Here is a 14,374-nt window from a genome sequence, read left to right on the forward strand (position 1 = left end):
GCTTTACTTACTTTTTCAGGTTTGTGTTCAGAGTATAAAGAGGTCACCAGAATTATCCAAAGCACTGAAAGCAAACATGAAAACGAGTGCCCTTTAGTCGGGCTAATTTAAGGGAGATATCCATGCGTTTCACTTTGCAACATCATTGAAGTGAATTGCCACTACCACCTTCTACCTTCTTTCAGCTTCTCAGACTGCTTTAATTTGAAAGTCCTTGATGATTGCCTATCCTAACGCTGCCTTAGACTCAAAGCCCAGAGAGAATTATCAAAGTGCTGCTATATAAGAATAAGCACAGCTTACATCTTTTTAAAAAATCCATTTCTTCTTCTAATTGTAATGCTATCAGAATACCTCTTCTAATTTTCTTATGCAACAGTAGTTGGTCTTATTGCAATTGCACATATAGAAGACGCTCAGCTTGACATAGTTGCAATCTCAGCCTGGATTTAGCAAAACATTGGGAACGAAAGAAGACACAAGAAATTGCATGGCAGCTTTAATATAGTATAAACTTGCTGTTTTGGGACTGCAGCTGGTTTTATTCTTCTTTCAAACTGGCAAGAGCTGTAACAAGAACTCAGGATGCAGTACACAAAGGCAGACTTTCCTCTGGCAAGTGGGTGGAACCATCTGTGATAATCTTCTGCCCATAAAGAGCTGGCAGCATCAGCAGATGACGCAAATACAAGCAAGGAAGCCTCTGAACAGTCTCTTTCCTGCTGGGAATCTTTTGCAACCCACACATCAGAGGAGAGTTAAAAAGATGGATATCCTTAGCTTAAAGAAATATTAAAGGCTGTTAGCACACAAACACATCAGCAGACAAAGTCCATCTGACAACATTTCCAGGCTAGGAATTGCTCTGTGATCATTTTCCAGGTTTTAATTGACAGTGATTTCCATTTATAGCATTCCCATATTTTCCAATGGTTGTCCATCTTTTTTCCCCATACAAAAATCCATTACACAGGAAAGGGCAGAATAATTTTATTTATTTATTTATTTATTTATTTATTTTATTTGGTTTGTCAATTGCTTACAAGATAATAGGTATAAGTAAAAACATAGTTATGAATACATGGATACATATAAGAAAAATAAACAATAGGACAGGGACAGTAGGCACGTTGGTGCGCTTATGCACGCCCCCTACAGACGTCTTAGGAAAGGGGTGAGGTCAATAGTAGAAAGTCTAAGGTTAAAGTTTTTGGGGTTTGGGGAAGAAGCCACAGAGTCAGGTAGAGTATTCCAGACATTGATCACTCTGTTGATGAAGTCGTATTTCCTGCAATCAAGTTTGGTGTGGTTAACCTTGAGTTTGTATCTATTGTTTACTCTTGTATTGTTATGGTTGAAGCTGAAGTATTCATTGACAGGTAGGACATTGCAATGTATGATTTTATATACTATACTTAGATCAGACCGAAGGCAGCGTAGTTCTAGGTTTTCTAAGTCTAGAATTTCAAGTCTGGTGGCATAAGGTATTCTGCAACGAGTAGAGGAGTGGAGAACTCTTCTTGTGAAATATTTCGGGACTTTCTCAACTGTGTTAATATCAGATACGTAATGTGGGTTCCAGACTGATGAGCTGTATTCGAGTATTGGTCTAGCAAATGTTTTGTATGCTCTAGTTAATAGTAATATTACCAGAGAAAAAGCTACGTAAGATTAGGTTAACAACTCTTAATGCCTTTTTGGCTATGTAGTTACAGTGGGCTCTAGCACTTAGATCATTAGATATGAGTATTCCAAGGTCCTTGACAGAGTCTGGATCATCAACAAGGTCTTAACTATTCAAGGTTTTGACTATTCAGAGGTCTTTTTTTTTTTTAAACAAGTTTTATTGATTTTTCAAGACAAACAAACATATATAACCTCCTTTCCAAGAACTACCCATAAACTTCAACAAGACAAACAAAGCATTATTCTTTAAAACATGGTTCCACATTATCACACTTGAAGCAAAACATTGGAGAAAAAAAAAAAACCTCCTTAGTTATCATTTATACATATCTTTTCCCAATTTCTCTCCCTTTAATTTCATTTCTCCAAGATTTTATTAATTTAGAATCAAACATAATCCACACACTAAACATAAAACATAAAACTTCTTTGAAAAGTGACTTGGCCCCAGGTTACATCTTTTTGACAGACCTAAATCAAATTCATGCCCACCTTATATACCCTTCATATCTTATTAACCATTTTGTATTTTCTATATAACTTCTCCCATCTTTTCACTCTCTTAATTATATTTTATTTATTTCATCTTATTTCAAAGTCATTATACTTATGTCTTTTGTCCGTTCTTTAGTAAACATCTATGTATCTCTTCCTTTAACCAAAAATTTCCCTGTAATCGCTTTTGAAGTATGACGCCTTCTCCTAAAATAAAACTTAAAATAATACATAATTTCCATTCTGATTCTGCTTAGTACCTTCTACATATTAAATCTTAAAATGAAAGAATAACAAACTTATAGTATAATTAAATATATAATTTCTATTCTAATTCTAGTTCTAATAAGTACATTGTTTTAGAATAGAAAAATAAAATACTAAAGTTATAATAATATTAAAACACTAACAAATTAAACTTTAACTAAGCATTAATCATTTAACAGATCTCCTAATATTTAATCAAATATCAACATCCATCATTATTAAACATTAATATTTCATTAAATATTCCAATAAACTGTTCCAAATACAAATACTGCAATACTATCTTATGCACTCTTGCAGAATCTTCTTTAATTATAAGCTATCTATCATCCTTCATCTCTAAAGAAAAACTTTTTAAAAAAATCTTGTCCTAACCCGTGGCTTTTTTTTTTTTTTCCCTCCCTTTCTTCTCCAATCTGGTCTTTTTGCCCCCTCCTCTCCTCTCCCCCTTTTTAAGTTTCCTCTCTGTTGTAATTCTCTTTGAATTGCTTTCTAACACTGTACCTTCTTTTCATCCTATTTTTCTTTTTCTTGGTTGTTTTATTAAATCTTAAATTCTCCTTTTCCCTTCCTTCCTTCCCATTTTCTTTCTTAATCAAACTTTTTAGTCCATTAAAGATGGCTTCTTCCTTTTCTTCTTCTTCTTCTCCTTCTCCTTCCTCCAGTGTTTGCTGGTACGTAGAAACCGCCATTTCTAAAAAATGGAAGGCAGCTCCCAAAGAATCCTTGCCACTTTGTTGTCTTTCTTTTAATTTTTCATATTCCATTTTCAGTTCATCAACCGGTGGTACCATTATAAGTTTTTTTTTTAAAAAAACAACAACAACAACAACCCAGATGCTTTCAATCTTGAAGTAATTTCCAAATGTCAGAGTTATCAAACAATCCAAACAAGCAAAACTTTTTCCTCTTCTTCTCTTTACAGTTTTTTCTCCAGAGGCAAAATCCCAGATATATTTTAAAAGCCGTATTTCCATTAATTAATGGTCTTGTAATCTTCAAGGCGTCTCCTCCAGCAAAGTTTAGAAAAAAATTTTTTTTTTTTTTTTTAGTCCTCCCTTCCCACTTATAACAAAGAGCTTATTTTTACCTTTAGAGAGCAGGTTTTTCTGTGCTCCTTTGCTTTCTCCGTAGGGAGGGTAGTGAGCTTTCCTTCAGCACTTTCGCCGATGTTACAAATTCTTTTGGAAACAAATGTATCAATCCAAAGTCAGGTTTCAGGGTGTTTTAAAAGTAACATCATGTCCTGGTTTAGCCAAGAAAACTTCTCCTTCTAAGTCTTCCTCCTGCACAAACTTGTCCGGTTGAAGAATCCTTCATGGCTGCCGAGACAGCCGCTCATCCGTCTCGGAAAAAGGAGTCTAGCCGGCTGGGGGGGGGTGCGTGTCCCCAGACCCCTGCTCAGATCTCCTCTGTCTTCCGCTGCCCCTTCAGGGTAGCGACAACCCCAAATCCAGTTGGATCGGGGTACCTTGACGCGAGCACAGCAGGGACCCGCAGAGAAGCGGATTCCTGCCGTCGCGAAGCCTTACAACCCGGAAGTCACTATTCAGAGGTCTTTTTGAAGGGTAGCAGTATTATCTGTGGTGTTGAATAGCTTTACATCGTCAGTGAAAAGAACGCAGTTGCTCTTAATATCACAGAGGTCATTTATGTAGAGTATGAAGAGAGTTGGTCCTAGAACGCTCACTGCCTTGGGGGACAACACCGTTGACAGGTACAATAATGTATATAATAGTAGTAGTAGTAATAATAATAACAATAACAATAACAACAACAACAACAACAATAATGGTGCAATGTTCTTTGTACTTGTATTCCAGAAGCTATCTAGAAGTGCTGCAGATGCTATGTGTTTCTTGTGGCAAGCATACAGATGTTGGGAAATCCAGTGGTGGAAATTCTCAGTGGCTCAATTAGCTTATGTCTTATTAGGAGACATAGCTGAATCAACATAAAATGTTTCTTATAAGCACAACTGTATCAATGTGTATGTAGTAACCATAAAGAAGAAATGAAACAAAAATCTTCAGATATCTAGGAAACAACAGATTAAAATAAAATTTGAACTGGTGAAAGTAGGAAAAACAACAATTTTTAAAATTATTTTCATATAGGTGAAAGATTTTAGAAGGCTTCAATACAAGGCCGTATCTGATCCCTTTTAAGACTTCTATAAGACCAATCATATTTTCCTATGTTAACATCCATCTTTTTAGAATATAGGTCCATACAACATATTTGAAGTCATATTAATCAAATGTATACAATTTCATAGAAAACAGCACACACTAATCCCTTCTCCAACATCAAAGGCTCTGGTATAAACATTCTTTCTGAAATTTTCTTCTGATAGTCCAACACTGATATATTCAGTGATCTAATTGCAAGGTGGATAATTGTGGATAACTGTGAGAACAGATTTAGGGAGGATATAATAAATGAAAGAATGCTTAGATGACAACAGCATGAGTTGCAAAGATGATTGGAAAACAAAGGGATCAGTTGTGAATAGCATCAATGAAATTCAGAATGAAATGAAACAATATAGATTTTGATGAATTGTGGGTCAAAACACCAAGCACCCTAAATAGTACTAGAGCCCTGCTAAGCAGACCTTTCTTATTCTATTTCAAGCAAAAGTAACTATACATCAAGCAACAATATGTGATATTTCTATACACAGTCCTTTACTGTACAGATCATGGCAAGCAAAATCGGCTTTGCCCCAATGTTATGTATTAGGTATAAAGGCTAGAAATGGGAGGTGTAACTTCTAAGCCCATTGTAGGCATGAAAGCCAGCTAGGTGATTTTGGGCCAATCACTCTCTCACTCAACCAATCTCATGGGGTTGTTGTTTTGGGGGAAATAGGAGGAAGAACAGAGTATTAGCGGTGTATTCTAATTGGGTCAGTCTTCACTATATCTTTTCAATGTGCTAAAGACATACATTTTTAGAAGAATTCAGATACATTTTGTCATTACAATAAGGGAAGAAATTATTGGTGAAAATAGTCAAATTGTGTATAGTCATCTGAGTGGTCTTGAGAGTTTGGCCACACAGGTTAATTTCAAATTAAGGCACATAAGAGTACTATATTGGCACATAGACTGCCAATTCTTCTTTCCTCAACGTAAATTAGAGCTAAGAAGCTTATTAAAGCACTATTCTGCTAGTAACATAAAAATTAGACATTGGAATTAGTTGGTTTGGTCTTGCCATGGAGAATAATAGAATAATAACTAGTATTGCCTGGATGAAATAAAAAATGCTTCCTGGCAGATCAAGGGATACTAATAGCACTTTGGCCAATCTGCTATTTTAATATAGTGGTGGGATTTTGCTGAATTAAAACTTCAGCAATGCCAGCCAGCATGGTGACTGGTCAGGATGTTGGGCTGTAATTCAATTTATGGAAGTTTTCCATTCTGCTGTATAACTTTGTTGTATAAACAGAGTTTCACAGGCATTGAATAATCTATAATAAATATAGTCATAGCTATTCATATCGGTGGCTAAAAAATAAGACAAACTCAAAGAACAAGGTGGTTCTGAGATCGCATTCCTGTGAAACTCTTAGGACATCTTGTGGGTTTTCTTGCTAACAACAGTTGACATTTATCTCAGGGCATTTCCATATCTGTAACAGCAGGTGGCAGCATCTATCCAACCATAGCTGATCTCAAAAAAAATTCAAGTCAGACTTAGTATTTAATATTTGAAGAGGGGGTGACCTTTCCTGGCTTTCGATTAGACTGGGAATTGAAGTAAGCAATCAGAAGAAATTAATGGCCAACTATTTGCATATCAGTGCCTAGAAATCTACATAGGCTTGTCTGTGAAACCATCTGGAATTGTGACTGAAATGAATCTTTGCTTTTTTATTTCTCGTTCAGGAAAGAACAGTTAGCAAACTTTGCATTCCACAGCAACATTTTAACAATAACAAATATCCCTTTTGCATTTATAACAAAAGCTGGAACTCTGCTATCTTATCATTCATATAAGACCAGTTGTATTGTCACTTAGTACAATGTTCAGCATTATAAATGACACGATATATGGGGGAAAGATTTACATATGTCAAAGACCTTGGCATTGTAAGGGACATTTTCCCCTCCCCTGAATTAGATGTTTATATGCCTAAAGTTTATATTTCCCTACTTTATTTATTTAGCAAATTTATATGGCTATCCATCTCACAGAAAGTGACTCTGAACAGCATTTTATTTATATAACATAAAGTATCATAAATATAGACAGGACAAGAGTTTGCTTTCATGTTGACAAAGGATGCAGCAGCAGTAGCTGGAGTTTTGAAACAGAATATTAAAAACTGGTTTGCTCTGTTCTTATTCAAATTTGCTGTTCTAATTTTCACTAGCTCTTCCTGCCATGCTCAACTTCTGCTTAATTTACCTTTACTTGTTAGTCTTCCTTTGGCTAATAATTAAAGAGCCATTTAGTGGAGAGATTCATTCCCAACTGCCCAGATCAAGGTACTATCTGTAATCTAAAGAGAAGGTATAAAATTACAGTAGGCCATTTTTCCTTAAACTGGTGCTTTGCAAAGGGTTCCAGCCATGCACCCGGTGATTATGCTAGCTTGGAATAAAGGCCATTTTAGTTTAGTACTCCTTTAAGCCACAGTTTTGGAATGTCTGAAATGTGCTTGGGAAACCAAGGCTCTGTAGGTTTTAAAAAAATGTGGTTTACTGAAGAGTTAAATCCATGATAATGAATTAACCTTATAGTAAGTGTTCCAGCTCGGTCATTGAAGCTAATTGATTGTGACCCTGAAAAAACTGGTAGATTCCCATCCTTGAAAATCATAGTTCACAGCATGTAGGAGGGGGGAAGCATTCCACTCTATTTGTTTTTGTCACCAAGAAGCCTCTTGATGTGCTGCTGCAGCAACAGCTGTGAAATGGTGTTTCTCTCTGATCTTGACCTGACACTTCACATGGATGAAAGGCACAAGACATTTACTCTGCAGCTGACAACACAATCAGCTCTTATTTACATCCCACCTGCTTGACTTCAGTTAAGCAAACTGACAGCAGATGATTCCTCTGTTTCCACACCTGGGGTACCAAGCTATGTTCTCATCCTTTTAACTTACTGGAAATGATCAGACAATTGTCCCCATAAAATCTTGAAAAGAATTTGGTAGGAACGAAATGGAAATGAGATGTTTGGATAAAGTAGGGATTCAGGTTCTCAAACAGTAGGAAAGTTCCTCTAGCCATAAAATGGAAGGCAATCATGTAGGTGCCAGGCTGGTTCAGGTTAATGGACAAAGTAACCCTTTACTTGGCATTCACACCAGTTCCATCCAAGTTTGTGCCCTTTCCTTATTTGACTATACTTTGGGGATAAATGGGTGTGGGGGTTGGAATAAAGCAAGCAATGAAGAGAAAAAGAGTATATTAGATGAGCTGTAGTGGCGCAGTGGTTAGAATGCAGTATTGCCAGCTAATTCTGTCAACTGCTGGAAGTTCAATCTTGACCAGCTCAAGGTTGACTCCGCTTCCATCCTTTTGAGGTTGATAAAATGAAGACCCAAATTGTTGGGGACAATATGCTGACTCTGGAAACAGCTTAGAGAGGGCTGCAAAGCACTGTGAAGTGGTATAGAAGTCTAAGTACTATTGCTATATTAAAAAATGGAAGCACAGGAGAAAATGTTTTGGGTTTTTAAAAAAATCATAGAATCTTCCATTATATGATAAAATTGTATTGTGGTTTAAATTATGTTTCTTATTAGTCCAGGACAGAAGCATTAATACAACTGAGACCAATAGTTACTCTATAATTTAGATATAATCTTGCTTGGATTAGCGTACCACATATTTCAAAAATAACCAGAAGTTGGAAACATATGTGTATATAGTTGTGTTTTACTGGGTTTATGAGGTGCTCCACTTATGATTGACTCAGAGTGGCATATATCCCAATAAGTATGGGTAATGAAGAGATTAAAAACAGTGCTATTCTTTTTGGCGTTCCTTCCTTGGCATGTATGTGATGCAGAGAAATACTATCAAATTTAAAGTAATTTATTCTGGAGAACTTCAATACATTTGAAGGTGACCAAACTGGTAATAATTATTAAAGGTTAGACTACTTTACTCATTTGGGTTCAATGATATTTTATTTCCATAGAACCATCCATAGGATCAGAAGGCATGCTTTGAATAGACACAATTGCACTACTCCAAAATGATGAGTTCTCCAGCTGTGTCCTGCTCAGACAATATCAAGGGAAGGGGAAAGGGCAGACAAATGTCAACAAATTATTTAAGCTAAAGTGGGGATAGTTTGTAAAGTGGCAAGAAGAACTATGAAAGAACAACTATTTAGGTATAGTTGTGCTGGGAACCTATTATTCTAATTTGCTCCAAAATATGTAAGTCAATCAGATATTCCTTCTCTAAATAAATACTGGAAATTAGTTTTTATAGCAATTTTATTAAGAATTACAACTAAAAAACTAATACAAACTGAAAAAGCAAGAATAAAAATAAAAGTTGCGGAAAAAAGGAAAAGGAAAAAAAAGAATATATTAAAAAGAAAAATATATAAAGAAGTTATTTCCCACCTTCATCAAAATAAACAATTTTAGTAATTTATCTTCTGTTAAAATATAACAAATGATCTCTTATTCCCATATCAATCTCTCATCGATAAATAAATCCATAAAACTACATAATTTCCATCCTGATGTCCCTTAAGGGTCACGAGAAATAACATATGTATTTTAATCTTGATCAAATAAAGTTTCCTTCCTTTTACTTCTAACAATCTTTACTTTTAATCCAGCCAAGTAATGTCCCAGAACTTAATTTCTTCCTGTGTTTTCTTTGTCTCTTCTCATAAAATTCTTCAAAAACTTTAACAAGCTCCTTTTGTAACTTATAGTAATATATGAACCGACATCTATGCAATGTTTTGGATTCAGTTCCCAAAAACTGCTATGGAGACCATGGAAATGTGAATATTGTTCTTGTCTGCAATTCTTAAAGTACATTGCAAGATCACGGGAGAAAGTCATGTCTATTGTAAGAAACAGATGCTATATTCATATCCTCATTCATTTCAAAGGACTTAAAAGCCCTCAAAGCTTTAACACAAGCATGTATTTCTGCATGTCTCCAGGAAGTCCTGAGACAAATTTCCTCTGTATATTTTCTAGGGGTGGGAGGCAGTACTTAAAATTATTCTTCAAATTATAATCTAAGAATCGTGGAAATTTAGTATCTACATCTCTCAAAATTTCAAATCAGATCTGAAATCATATTACCCATTGGGTTTTCCATCTTCCCACCTCTAAAGTTGCAATGTCATTGTCTGAGTCACCCAAGATTTGTTTTGCAAAACACTCTTTGGAATGTCTTCCGGTTGCTAAAAATATACTAACTTTCTTAACAAAAGCTGGACCTCAGGGCAGATATCCAGGGGTTAATGGGAGCCATAAATAACCATGTAGATAAGGTAATGACTGAAATGACAGACAAGTCTGGTATTAATGTCTAAGCTAATATGGGCATATTTATCCCTACCAAAATTGAGGTGCTTGTTACAGAACCCTTCTTCTTACAAAAAAAAAATCATAATTAGGAAATATCTACTAGGCATGTATATAATTAAAGATACAGAAAGATTTTCAATGTTCCATTGGCTTTTTAAGGGAAAGTCTTATAAAGATCAATAAAACTAGATCTTGATCTTGCTGTTTGTTTGATATTTCAGGAGGTGGGATCTCTTCCATAATTTGATTAAAGATCTTCCAACACGTAGTTGCCAATTATAAAGAGATACTTAGAGGCACTTATAATCACCCCTCAGTCATATTAGGACTTGCGTGGTCCCTTCCTGTGCCTCTGAATTAAAATGAGGTGAAAGTAATTACCTTCAAGAACAGACCTGATCATTTTATGGCCCTTTGGCTACCTTGTCCAACCTGAGATAAATCGGAAATTAGAAGTCAAATGTAAATATGTGTACGCCATGCACACAATATAACTGCATTGTTTTTATTTTGAAAGTGATTGCTATAGTTTTCTTTCAATTTACTTATGTGTGTGCCTATGCACCCTTAGTCCCAGTTTCTCATGTAGCTGCTTGGTTCTAGATCTACTTCTAGATCCAGCCCTGTTCTAGATCTACTTGAAAGCTTCTCAGCCACATCTTCTCAACCACATGGGATCTCATTGACAACAAAGGAATTAAAATGAAGTGAATGAATCTTTAGCCTCACCCAGCAAGATGATTTTTATATTTTCATGACAGGGTAAAACAAAAATGTACTGTGTTCATTGTAAGGTTAGATCCCCCTACCATAATTATAAGTAGAAACCTATGCTAAACTTAAGTTTGTCTGTAGATACGAAACTCTCTGAGGAGAAACATGGGAAGATTCACAAGGAACTTTAAATCATAACTCGTTTGTACAGTGATATGCAAATATATTGAGAAAGAAATTTATCCTTTGCAGCCTACAATTTTAAATTATAAATTTGTTTATGTATTGGCAACTTCCATTTGGCGATTTGACAGGAAAAAATGAAAATAGGCATGGGCCGAATATACAAGGATTCATTTGATCACTTAACATTATCTCCGATTTCTAATATTATGTTATCCATGGATTAACCATGAAATCAGAAATAGCGGGATTTACACACTGCAGAGTTACAGTGATTTTCCAATCACAATAAATGGTTTCATACAATACACTAAGTTAAAGCCTAACATATCACTTGATGGTTTAATATGATTTATAAATCTTGTCCATCATTGCTTTGTTTTTTCCCAGTTAAAACTTATCCCATTTTAGCATTATATTTAAGTAGGACAAATAGGCAAAAAGCAATTATAGTTCAGCTAAACAAAGTTTATTTGTTTCCAAATTCTAATGGGCTAAAAATCCCACAATTTATGTCATTAAGCAGAATTTCCCAAGACACTGAGACATATTCATACTACTTGTTTCACTTAATTGAAAGGTAGGAAGTTTCAATGCTGTTAAAAAATAAACAATACCTTTTCCTACAACTTTTAATGACTTACAGAATGTGTATTAGAGTGTCATCAAAAATGTATCAAGCTTCTGGGTTGTTGTTTTTTAAAGTACCCCTGTGCATATGAATGGCTGGACTAGATAAATAACTTTAAAGGGTTAATTCTTCTGTTCATATACATTGTGACTGTAATTATTGAGATTCAGTGAAATCTTTTGTAAGGCAGATTTTCCACATATTTGTATGTCTTGTTTAGTAAAACAACTTCTTACAAAATATCTTGAATTCACTGTTTTTAAAAAGTAAAGATTCCTTGAAGTAAAGGTCATCAGGGGATGGCAATTACTGCTCAGAGAGACATGGTGAGTCTGGACTTGGAAAGGAATCCAGGTCAGGCACAGTTAGAATGTCACTGCAGCCTCCTATGACGGAGTACCACAGTGTCTGTGTGTGTATGCAAGGAGGGAGGGAGGGAAGGAAGGAAGGGGGAGAGAGAGAGAGAGAGAGACAAAGAGATGGAGACAGAGAATGATGCATCTGAGATTGTTTACCACAAACCCCAGGATACCTTTCTAATTCCATCATGCTGATAGAGACAAAACAAAAAAGTGAAAAGGCAGCAGTAACCACTCCTTCCTCATGCCTGGATACTAGAATCAGTGAAGAAAAGAAAAAACAACAACTCAGTTGTGTCATAGTTGATGCATTACATTGCAGTGACCATACTATGTTGGCTAGGCAATAAAGCATCATTAGTCAAAAGAGCTTAATAATAAATCTGCTTAGCCAAAGAATTGCTTTATCTTCTTCTTTTTTTCTTCTCCCAACAGCAAAGCCAGATTCTAAGCTTTTATTCTCTCTTTCAATTTATCTGCACACAATAAAATATTCCCCTTTGTCCTGAAAGGACCTTGTTTGCAGGAGGCTGTGCCTTCTGTACTTGTGCCTTTTCTCATTAGATTTACAATGAGACCTTCTGCTGAATGAAGCACAGAGGCTTCTCTTTTGTTGCTGTTGTTCACTTGCATTTGCCTGTGTGATGTCAGTGTCACCCAAGTTGCCTGCCTCACATTCAGCGAAGGGAACCTGGAAGTCAACTCCCAAGAAGGCAGACTTGGCTCTCCTCTGGAGGGAAAACTACAGCTACCTGCAGATCTACTGACTCACAAGACCTCTTTCCCAGCATTTTCTTGTAGTTGAAAAATTAATCTTCTGATGATTATTTTGTTACGATTTGTTCTTCCAATCTTTTGCATTTTTCAAAGCTGCTTCAGGGATATTGATCAAATTGAATTTAACCTTATTTGATTTTATTTTTAAAGCAGAGTTTTATTATTAACTCAATATAGGAAGATAGTTTTTAGAAATCATTGCTGAGAATAATAGGGTCCAAAGAGGTGTTGCTGCTGAAATATTAGCCATTCCCTGGGAGAGTCTTCTTGCCCACAGAACTGAAGCTCTTTTACAATGCCCAAACAAGTTTCTCCCTCTCCCTCTCTCTCTCTTTTTGTCTTTGCCCTTATCTTTATCTTGAACTGGCATCGCTCTCCCTTTCCTTCTCTTTCAAACAGCTCCCTCTCCCCTTCACTTTATCTTGATCTGTTGGATTTTTGTTTCCTTCTGTTAGCTCTGCTACAAGAAATGAGGATAACCTATGTGTGTATGTAGGTATCCATGTATAGAGAGTGTGTTAACATATTCCTCAGTGTGAGAATGGCTTGTGTATGAAAGAAAGATTGGCCTATGCAGATGAAAGGTCAATTAGTTATCTAAATAGCAAGTTTATTTTATAAGCAATTCATTTTAATTCGTGCTATTAATTTAGTTCATTGTTTTTGTTCTAATCCTATTAAGGGTGGAGACACTTGGGTTTTTGCAGGTACATATAGATATACATATGCCTATATAAATACATACAGCACATATATACAACTGTGTAACACACACATTTCTTGTGTTGAGATTGAGAAGAATATATAGGCCTTAGTTGTTTTTTTGCTATTAAGTCATAGTTTTGCATAGGCAGAAAAAGAGGCTATTAAAGCTCTAATAGCTAAGACTCCTTGTTCATTAAGGCAGTTTTAAACAAAGAATAGTTTAAATTGAATTGCATCCTGAGATTTAATCCTTCCATTCAAAAACTTGTCTGGTTCTATGTTTGTTTGTTTTTTGTGATTGTTTCCCTTATTAGAGATGGTACAGATCCATAGAAAAGAAACTTACATGAAGTTTTATGCTAGGATTACATGTACTTTGAAAATTATTTGGCAGAAAGGATATAGGCCTCAGACATGTGCAATCCCTCTCTGTTACTAATTATAGTAGCCATGTCATTTTTCAGGCTTCTGCACAGGTCTGAAAACTGCTATTATTTTCAGAAATCATGCACTAGTTTATTGCATGAGTTTATTATTAAATTCATGCAGAAGTTGGAAAAAAGATGGGCTGCTTTAATTTCCAGCAGAAACGTGCTATGCTCAAGTAATACTATCACATCATTCTGAAGGGTGAAGAGCTCTATTGTGTACAGAGAACTACAGGGTAGAACCTAATTTCCCAAGTTAAAAATAACAGCACTTGTCAGGTAGCAAAGTCTTGATGCCTCATGAATACTAAATCAGGACAGAGAAATCCAATCTATGATCTGGACAGAAGAATATACATGCGATGCGACAGAAGGCTTACGTACTTATCAATAAATAATAATACTAGGCTGTTCTATTTCTAGTGCTGCATACAGATGGAAACACAAAAGAAATCATAGAGTTTAGCAGTAGCATCTTATTTTCTTTTTGATTAAATTCCAATAGATCATTCAATAGTAACCAACAGAGATATGCTTCCATCTCACTGATCAATTGTTCCCCCCCCGCAACATGATGGAAATCTCCCATTCCATC

Source organism: Pseudonaja textilis, chromosome 3 (genome assembly GCF_049901715.1).
Source record: "Pseudonaja textilis isolate UNSWEBS1 chromosome 3, rPseTex1.2, whole genome shotgun sequence".
Taxonomy (NCBI): Eukaryota; Metazoa; Chordata; class Lepidosauria; order Squamata; family Elapidae; genus Pseudonaja; species Pseudonaja textilis.